Source organism: Ochotona curzoniae, unplaced genomic scaffold, assembly GCF_017591425.1.
Source record: "Ochotona curzoniae isolate NIBS_2020 unplaced genomic scaffold, NIBS_Ocur_1.0 contig_430, whole genome shotgun sequence".
Classification (NCBI taxonomy): Eukaryota; Metazoa; Chordata; class Mammalia; order Lagomorpha; family Ochotonidae; genus Ochotona; species Ochotona curzoniae.
This window is the reverse complement of record NW_024466219.1, coordinates 18,822,668-18,832,881: the sequence shown is the minus strand read 5'-3', so window position 1 is coordinate 18,832,881 and position 10,214 is coordinate 18,822,668. Positions and strand designations below refer to the sequence as shown.

General features: G+C 46.8%; 1 pseudogene; it reads left to right on the top strand.

Annotated features, from left to right (window-relative positions):
• The first annotated feature begins 6,264 nt into the window (after positions 1–6,264).
• Positions 6,265–8,192, top strand: LOC121160109 (annotated as a pseudogene).
• Positions 8,193–10,214: the final 2,022 nt, after the last annotated feature.

Genomic DNA, 10,214 nt, shown 5'->3' with positions numbered 1-10,214 from the left:
AGCAGCTCCACTTCCCATCCAGCTCCCTGCTTGTGGTCTGGAAAAGCCTTGGGACGCTGCACCCATGAGGGAGACCTGGAGGAACTCCTGGCTCCTACCTTCAGATTGGCGCAGCTCCGGACGTTACAGTCACTTGGGGAGTGAGCCAATGGATGAAAGATCTTCCTCTGTCTCTCCTCCTTTCTGTATATCTGACTTTCCAATAGAAATAAAATAAATCTTTAAAAAAATTAAAATAAAATAAAAAGAATGTTTATTTCAATGTGCCAGAGTGATTTTACGTAATAGTAAAAAAAGAAAATAGAGGTTGAATTTTGTGGGGTTCTTTCATCTTGTATTTTTTTTTTAATTTTTAATTCTGAATTATGTGGTATAATTTCGTACAGGCTGGGATTCCTCCTGAAACTCCCACCCCGACAGATTTTCCCTGTTTTATTACAATGGTGTAGTCCTTCATGAGGAATCATAATTCTACCAGTCTCTTATTTAAGTGTACCCCGACATTGTTGGTACAGACAATGTCAGACAGTCCAGCATCCATTGTTGTGGGTTTTTTAAAATTTTCACTTTTCTAATAATTAATTTCTGCCAAATTCCACAAAAGCATATAATCATGACAGATTGGAAACAAAATAAAATACTGACTCATCATCACAGATAGCAGGAGAAGCACTGGGTGTACGAATGGAAAGCACTTCAAACTGTTTAATAAATGTTAGCTAATAACCATAGCACTGTGTGCTGACAAATGGAGCTTTCACTCCAAAGATACATGTCGCTGCGATTTATCTTCTGTGTCATTTTAAGTCCATCCTCAATTCTATTAACTCTCTCCCACAGTGTAAGCCACTGAAGGAATGGCTGCCATCCTTCTTACTCATCCATCATACATTATCAGATGCTAAATATTTTAACTGCAGGGGTCTGTCAGCTCAGTGCACAGCTACTCTGGAATCTTACACAATGCCCCAGCTGCCTAGGGTTGGTCTCCCTCACTCATCCCCAGCAAGGCAGACACCCTGGAACACAGAATCCCCATCCACCACCACCCCAGGCCACCAGAAGCCTTCCTAGGAGGAGGGCCAGCATCCCCTCCCTAAGGGACAATGCTACTTGAGTGCCTAAGCCTTCAGGGTCCTCCCAGTACCTCCTCACCCTTGTTTGATGAAGCAATGGAGACTGAGATTTCAAACAGGCCAGACACGAATGCTGAAACGGCGATTCCTCTCCCTGATTCTAGGTGAGCGAGGCCCTGACTCACTGCTCCTCCGTGTCAATGTCAGCCCTCTACCCTCTGATCTGAGTCCTGTGAGAATGTCCCTGTGGCCTTTAGGATGATCAAAAGCACAGGGAAGAGCTGCCTTCACAGCCAGAACATCTAACACAGATTCCTGAGACCATGCTTGGCTCACATGGCCATGCACCAACAGAAGCATCTAGAGCAGTAGGATGTGAGTCCTTCCTTCGAGAGCCTTCCGTCTTCCCAGCTGGAGCTGGGGCTGATCTTTGAAGAGGCAGGGCACGGGGCTCACATGCTTCCTCTTTATCGGAGCTGGGGATGCCCCTCACCCACTTTATCTTTCACATGATATTAAAATTTCTTTACCCCAGAGGAATGCAAGTAGATACCTTTTGTTAAGATCTCATTAAAGCCTGCTCTGGCATGTAATAATTTGTTAATAGATGGTAGTACGATTTGGCTGCAATTGGGTTTTCTTTCATATCTTCTTAGCTCTTATAATTGTGGCCTATCTCCAGGGTATTTTGGCTGTCACTGAACTGTGACTGATGCTAAAGCCACTGCATGCCACTGGGTGAGCATCACACATTGATTTCAGGAAATAGATGTCTCATGTGTTTCCTTCTTTCCCTTCTTCCTGTTGCAAACTGCTTCGTCCAAGGAAAACACAGCTATTTCTATACAACCAGAACTAATTCCCAGATATTTTCCCTACCCAGGGTTTGGGGGTGAGTCCAACAGCTAATTGGGGTCTCTTCCTCCAATTGCATCCACCACAATCACCAATGCAAACTGTTTAGATTAAATAAGAAAAAGTGCATTCTAAGTGTTCAATCAAAAGGCTTTGGCTGATTGAATGCTAAGCAGGGAGGGGTGACTCTGGTATCATTTTAAACAGTGACCCTTTCAGTTGTAGCACTGCAGAAGATGGATCAGACACAGGTAAGCCCAGAGGCCGGGATACTGCTTATTGTTGGAGAAGTACAAGATAATACACGCATAAACTGAGCCAAGGTTAGAGCTATGGGATAGAAGGAAGGGGTCTGGAACGGAGATAGTGAGAAGGTTCAAGATTTTGTAGGTAGATATTGGAACACAGGGAAGAAGAAGAAGCTGTCCGAGAAAGTTCTCAGGCTTGGGGTTTAAGCGATCAGATGGATGCTGAGGCCCGTATAAACAATACGGGTAGAAATGCAGGCCCTGAAAGGAAATCTGATTGAGTTCATTTTGGGCTTGCCAACTCAGTCCTGGATGGAGGACCCTGAACTCAGACTGTTGGCCTTACAGTTGCTTGCAGAGCCTGGATGATTAGAGAGTATTGACATCCAAGACTGAGTTCCAGCAGGTTCCAGCCTAGTAGCTGAAATGGGAGCATCCAGAAGCAACTAAGAGAAGAGAGAAAAGCCAAGGACTGAGCAGCACAGAAGGATAAGCTGACATCTAAGAGTGGGGAGTGGGCCCGGCACGGTGGCGCAAGTGGTTAAGGTCCTCGCCTTGCACACCCGGGATCCCATTTGGGCGCCAGTTCTATCCCAGCAGCCCTGCTTCCCTTCCAGCTCCCTGCCTGTGGCCCAGGAAAGCAGTTGAGGACGGCCCAAAGCTTTGGGACCCTGCACCCGTGTGGGAGACCCGGAAGAGGCTCCTGGCTTCGGATCGGCATAGCATTGACCATTGCACTCACTTGGGGAGTGACTCATTGGACAGAAGATCTTCCTCTCTGTCTCTCCTCTCTCTATATCCGCCTTTCCAATAAAAAAAAAAAAAAAACCTAATAAAAATAAATCTTTAAAAAAAAAGAGTGGGGAGTGACCCGAAAAACTGAGTACAATCTTGGAAACTGTGTGACACCCCAGGGTTGTAACATCTCTGTATCCTGTTTTTTCCTGGTGGCAGATAGTGACCCCAGGCTTGTCTATTAAGACAGCAAAGAGGACAGATGATGAGCTCAGTAGTTAGACTTATACAGAAGAGGTCTCAGAAGATGAGTATGTGAGACATCTGTGAGAGGCTAGGAGGACAGGTTTGTCCCTGGAGGGCTCTGGGATATGGGGAGGGGAGGCAAGGCCCTGGGAAGCGGGTTAGGAGAGATGCAGGGAAGAGCATGTCCAGCCTCAACCAGCCACCACAACTGATGGCTTCAGATTCCAAGGCAGTGCCTACAGGGTTTCCCGTTGTGACAGACATGCGTGGTGGTCCCATGAGTAACTGAGAAGCATTCCGTGCCCCTCTCAAAGGATGGCCTGGAGACCTGGAGAGAGAAGAGTTGGGTTCACCCCACCCCAGAACCTCCTTGACTTGGAAGAAAGCATCACATGAAGACCCTTGTAAGTGCATCACTTGACCTTTATGGACAATTCTTACCCAGGGCGCATGGGACGTACCTTAGCTCTGCAAACTCCAGGATGATCCTATACTTCTACCTGTTAAACTAACCTTTACAGGACTGTGCCGCAGGCAACAGCTGTGTGCAAACTCACCATTCCTTATCTCTCTAGAAGTACACCTCATCTACTCTGTACTTTGTCTACATTCCTTTTCCCTCTACTCTGTTCCAGCAGCTCCCGCTTTCATCCTTTCTTCCACCATAACTTATTCACAGGACAGATTTTCACACCAACTGTGCTGATTACGCACCACATGACCGCCATACACAGCTGTGACAGTTGGCACCATGTAATTCCAGAGTCATATGTGACACTTCCAGGAGATATCTTTCACTGGACAGAGGTAAATATCCCACTTGTTCCAAGTGTATCTTGGTAGGCAATGGCGATTAAACTCAATGCCATGTTGCCATTAAAAACGTTAGTTGACATGATGTTGAAAGTCCTGGGTCAGCCATGTTCCTGAGCCACCCTCTACCTTCAAAGCTTTTCTTCCCCACCAAAGTTGGCTTTCCCACAGAGATTTTTGCTTACAGTAGAATCACTGTAGCTCATTGAACCTGTGGAAGTTTCTACCTCCAAAGTAAATAACTGGCAAAAGCAAATCCAGCTCTTTGGAATACAAATCCTGCCTGGAAAAAATTTTTTAAAAGATCTGTTTTATTTTAATTGGAAAGTCAGATATATAGAGAGGAGGAGAGACAGAGGAAGATCTTCTGTCTGATGATTCACTTTCCAAGCAGTTGCAACAGCCAGAGCTGTGCTGGTCCGAAGCCAGGAGCCCAGATCCTCTTCCAGGTCCCCCTCGTGGGCACAGGGTCCCAAGACTTTAGGCCATCCTTGACTGCTTTCCCAGGCCACAAGCAGGGAGCTGGATGGGAGGCAGGGCCGCTGGGATTAGAACCAGTGCCCATATGGGTTCTCAGCATGTGCAAGGCAAGGACTTTAGCTGCTAGTATACCGCACAGGGCCCCTACCTGGAAATTTTTGAACAACAGCTCACTTGGCTACAGAGGCACACAAAATGTGATTTTGTTCATGTGTATTTTCCTAGAAGCTAATAAATGGGCATTATTTTGGAATGGACATACCCTATTACTCAGTTTTGTCCCAATATCACTGGCAAAAAAAAAAAATCCATTTGCTGCCTTAGCAAACAGCTGAATTCATTATGTCCAGCTTCATGAATAATACCTTGACGAATTCCTGTTGACATAGACAGAATGCCAGTCTCCAAGGAACGACAGGGCTGCCAGAGAAGGCAGCTGGGCCTGCCATGGTCTCTCCTGCAGCTCATATGCTGTCCACTACCCAGAAACCGCCTGCTGCTGTTGATCAGGTGATGGATGCCCACTCATGACACCTCATTATTTCTGAGACAAGGAGAGAGAAAAAAGGGACCCCAGGAAGGAACCATTCTCAGCTGAGGTTGGGAAGAAAGGTGCTGCTCAGCAGAGGATGGAATCTGTTGAGTTAACCACACCTGCCATCACCCAGGACGCTGCAAATGAATCAGTGATGAGCCAGGTACACGCGGCAGTCACTGACTCTCAGGCTGAATGGGCTCGCTGCTGGACAGCTGGTCTCCTAACTCCCTTGGGGCAGAATCATCCACACCCCCATACCAGCCTGCGAGGGAAGGCCTCCCTAGACTACAATACAGTCACCTCGTCGCTCCCTCTACAACTTGTGGAACATACTTGCCAAGGGTTCCTGGATTTCAGGGGTGACAACACTGGAGAGAAACAGCACCCTGAGACTTCCAGGCAAACTCTCTTCAAGAGAGGCAGCTTTGCCCTGTGACAGACATGACCCTGCAGAACCACCAAGGCAGGTTCCTTGGCCAGCCCTTGTATCCCTTGCTGCATCCATTTTTCTGACAATTCCCAGATTCCACAGAAGGGAAGTGGAATCTTCCCACCACTTTTCTCTACAAAGAGCTCATTGTCACAGTGTACATTAGTTTTAAGGTGCAGTTCCCACCAGGTATGTCCCTATTGGCTCTCAGCAGGAGGAAGAAGTTGCATTTTACGCTGTCATCCTTGAGCTCCAAGCAAGCACAGCCTCAGCTCTTCTCTAAAAACCAAACCCTTCAACTGCATGTAACCACCCCTCCTTTGTAACCCCATAACAATTTATACTTCTTGGTCACTTCATTCATTCATTCTTTCCCTAGTATCTACTGAGCTCCTACTATGAATGATTCAGGAACAGTTCTAGACAATAAAGACACAATTCTGAACAACACAGGTAATACTTTAATTTCATGGTCTTACCAACTAATGGAGGGAAATATTCCATTAAAACGTTCCACCAGTCACTGCTGAGAACAAGGACCAAAACTCTTAACTAGAGAAAGAAGAAACAGTTTCCTATCTGGATCGTCAAATTCAGCCTTGGTTCAATTTAAATCGAGAGGCTTCGGAGGCATTGAAAGGAATCTCCAGCCTGATGAGCAGTGCTCTTGCTGTTGCTCCAAGTGCCTCCCGGAAGTGTCCAACCCCCTTCTTCGTCAATCAAAATCTGTCTCATAAAAGCACAGCTGCTGGAGTAGTGCCTAGGTGTGAATGCCCGAGTGTCACCTTTTAGTTATTTTCAGACAGGTTGAAAAGGAAGTTACTGAAGCTGTGTCTTGTGATCATGTCGTCCATTACCATTGGGTGTGTTCTGCCCGAGAAGTGCCACTGTGGTGAATCTCCAGTGTGGGGGAAGCATCAGGCCCTCTGCTCTTCGTGGATATCCCTGGGAAAAAGCTTTGCCGGTGATGCGTGGGCTGGATACTGGGACTGGTTGGGTTGAACTAGGCTTCAATGCCCAGTGACATATATGAGAGCTCAATGGGACGTGGGACAGACTGGACCAGTCTGCCGTACATACTGGCAAGCACGAGAACCAGGGCAGGGGGTGGGCCTGGTGGGTGATTCCAACTAGATTGCAGCTCCCACTGGTTTGTGTGAGGGCAGAGTGTGTGGTGGGCACAATCAGCCTGGACTGCAACATCCAGTTGTTTGTGTGGAAGACAGGGCTGAAAACAGAACTGACCCAGCTATTGCAAGCACCAGCATATGCATAAACTGATTGGGATGACAGACTGTGTAGGGTCCTGTATTGGCATGCATACAAGAATCAAGTCTTGGATCACCTCAGACAAAGCTTCTCTGGGGATCCCTCTAACTGAACTGCTGATCTCAAAAACCCAATCAGGAAGACAACTGCAGGTTCCATGGTCTGACCATGGAGAGCAGCTGTCAAAGCTGAGCCTCCTCAGAAGCTCAGACGGAGCAGCGGACAGCATATCCAGGTGCACATGGAGGCTATGGCAGTACGTTGGAGTCTGCAGAGGACACCTGGTACCACAACAGAGGACGGAGGACAGAACAAATCAATCAACTACCCTAGCCAAGTGTTGGCAGTGAAAACCTGGGCAAACAGAGACTCTAAGGTGGACTATGTCAGCCAGTGGATTCTGGAGAGATTTCATCATGCTTGGAATGGCGAGACTGACAGCAATTCAGAACTGTTGGACTATCAAAACCATTTGAGCAGGAGCCTCGGAGCATGCCCCACATCGGGGACCTGGGGTGGGTGGAAGGCTGGGTAGGGCTTCTCCCTTTCTCTCTTCCCTATCCCAGATACAGAAAATAATAATAATAATAATGAAACAATGATCTTACCCACTTTCCTGTAGCCCTTGATCTTTTCTGCCCTAATCAACTATGTAAAGATTTTCAAAATAAAATAATTAGAAAAAAAAAGTTTTGCCGGTGGAATCCACTGGCAATCCAAGGCAGTGCACTGAATGACTGTCCATTCACAGCAGCCCTGGGGTCCTCGGTGACCCTGTGCCAGTCCAGAGGCTGTGCAGCCACCACTGGGATAAGGTTTTGCACTGTGAACTTTGAAGATCAGTCGGTAGTTACCCTGGTCACAGTGGATAAAGATAAGAAAAACAATCGATTCAGTGATGGAACGGTAGATCCTGCAGGATGATTCTTTGCTGGTACCCTGGCCAAGAAGATGGCCCCAGCAGTGCTTGAGTGGCACCAAGGATCCCTGTACGTCCTCTTTCCTGACCATCAAGTGAAAAAGGACTTTGCTCAGGTGGACAACTCCAATGGTTTGGATTGGTCCCTAGACCATAAAATCTTCTATTACATTGATAGCTTGGCCTGCTTGGTGGATGCGGGACTGATCTCCAACAGCTAGAACATTTGCAAGATGGAGAAAGAGGAACAAATCCCAGGCAGAATGTGTACTGATACTGAAGGGAAGTTTGGGGTAGCTGTTACAATGGAGGAAGAGTGATCTGCTTGGGTCCTGAAACAGGAAAAAGACTTCAAACTGTAAAGTCGCCTGTGGACAAGGCAACTCCACGTTGCTTAGGAGGGAAGGACTACTCTGAACTGTATGTGACCTGTGCCCGGGATGGGCTGGACCTCAACAGTCTTTTACAACAACCTGAAGCTGGTAGAATTTTCAAGATAACTGGCCTGGGGATCTAAGGAATCGCTCCCTGTGCTTATGCCAGAGGAGTGACAGGTATTGCTTCGTGCCAGAGGAAGCTTTAGAGACAACAGAATTCTGGGGCCAAAATTGCAGTCAGTCAGTAAAATGAAGAAAGGAGATAGTTAACAAGACTAAATTGCAATCTCACATTTTTTTTAAAAAAAAAAGTATGGCCTTTTTAATATGCAATGATAACATACTATGAGACCATTTGTAACATGCAAAGCAAAAAAAAAAAAAATTGTTCTAATATCCCCCAGCCTCTTGATTCTTTAAAAATTGTTTGAGAGGGTGTGGAAGTGACAAGTGGGACAACTGCTACTCTGCATTCCATAATCAACATCCCTAAGGCTTCAAAATAAAAAAAAAAAAAAACCCACTAAAAAAGGGGGAAAAAAGCACAGCTGCTTACCCAGGAATAAGAGCAAAAGCCGTCTTGTTGCAATAATTCATACCAACATGTGAATGGCTAATTATGCCACAATCCTCAAAGTGTTTTTGACTTTTTATAAGAGCTTCTTCACTAACTCCAAAGAGCTTGTAGATTCAAAGGCCTCATTTTATGGGGAAGGAAGACAAGCTAGGAGAGGCTTCTACTTGGCTGGAAGCTGGAAACTGCCCAAGGACAGGCCGATCTCAGGCTTGGATGCTTGGTGACTTAGACCAACCAGTCTGATCAATATTTCCGGATGTAAGCAGAATGGTGAGATCAAAAAGGGCCAAAGCAAGGGCACAGAAGCAAGGTAAGTGAAGAGAGAGCAAAGACAGGAGCAGAAAAGGAGGAAGGAAGGAAGGAAGGAAGGAAGGAAGGAAGGAAGGAAGGAAGGAAGGAAGGAAGGAAGCCAGAGGGCAAAATAAGAAAGAGAACTAAACATGCTCCGAATTTTGGTACACTTTCCAGTTGCTTTTGCTGTCAAGGCTCTCAGAGAAACTATAGCCAAAAGGAATTTACTTCCAATAAAACTTCTAAGTGCCAATGAAAATGCAGCCAGAGATAGTGAGCCCTAAGGAAAGATATTGATCAAAGCCATTCATTTCTGTTTTGCAGCATGATGCCAGTGAGTGGCAAGGAGGACTGGTCACAATCAAACAGCTTCCCCGAGGGACACCCCATGGTCATCTTACAGTCACAGGAACTGAGGGACTAACCCTGGTAGGGTTATAAAAATAGGATTACTGTAGGTTCCATATAAACAATCTCACCAGTGGAAGGCCACTGTGGAATTTTCCACTGAGGCCGAATTAAAAAGAAAACTTGCAAAGGAAGTAGAAGTCAGAAGGCGGGGCCACCAATTTTCTCTAGTGTGTCTGGAGATTAGGGAAGAAAAGTGAAGCAGCAGCTGGTTGTGGCCACAGGCAACCCCAGAGCCCAGATGTCCTAGATTCCAGAGAGATGGATCCAGAGTTCTGAGTGCCAGAACCCTTGAGCAAGAATGAGCCTAAGGCACCCAGAGCAGCTGGCAGCCTTTTGGCCAAGGTACCTCTCAGGTTGCATAAGCTGTGCACGGTGTGAACAGCCTGTCCTAGACAGAGGTACCAGAAATAACCACTCAGCTCCATCCCCAGTGAAATCGTATGCATTTAAGCTATCACTTCCCTCTGAACAAGCCTTGAGGCTAAGGTGCCTTCAGAATCCTGACCCTCCCACTTACCGCTTCTGTAACTGCCTCGTTGCTGTAATCCTCCATTCCCTCTGCTGTGACACGGGGGTAGGGAGGAATCTCTTCTTTCTCCCATTGAATGAGTGTTTCCTTTTTCCAGTCCTCTCTCACTCTACATGTTCCTGACTCTTCATCCCGACCCTATAGGGGCAGGAGTATTATTGCCTTCACAGGTGAGGATGACCTTGAGGAATCGACCACAATCTGCCCCAGGTCAAGGAGCCGGTAGCGATTACCCCCAGAACTGGCCTCCTCCTGGGCAGCTTCGCTGGTGCAGCTGGGGTAGAAGAATGGTAGGACCTTTGGGTGCTGGGGTTCAGCGGAGGAGCCCCGTCCTGCCTCATCACAGTAGGTAATAAAATGCACAAGGACTTTTCCAGGGGCTTGTTTGCTTGATTTTGGCGCGCATAGAATTATCCTAAG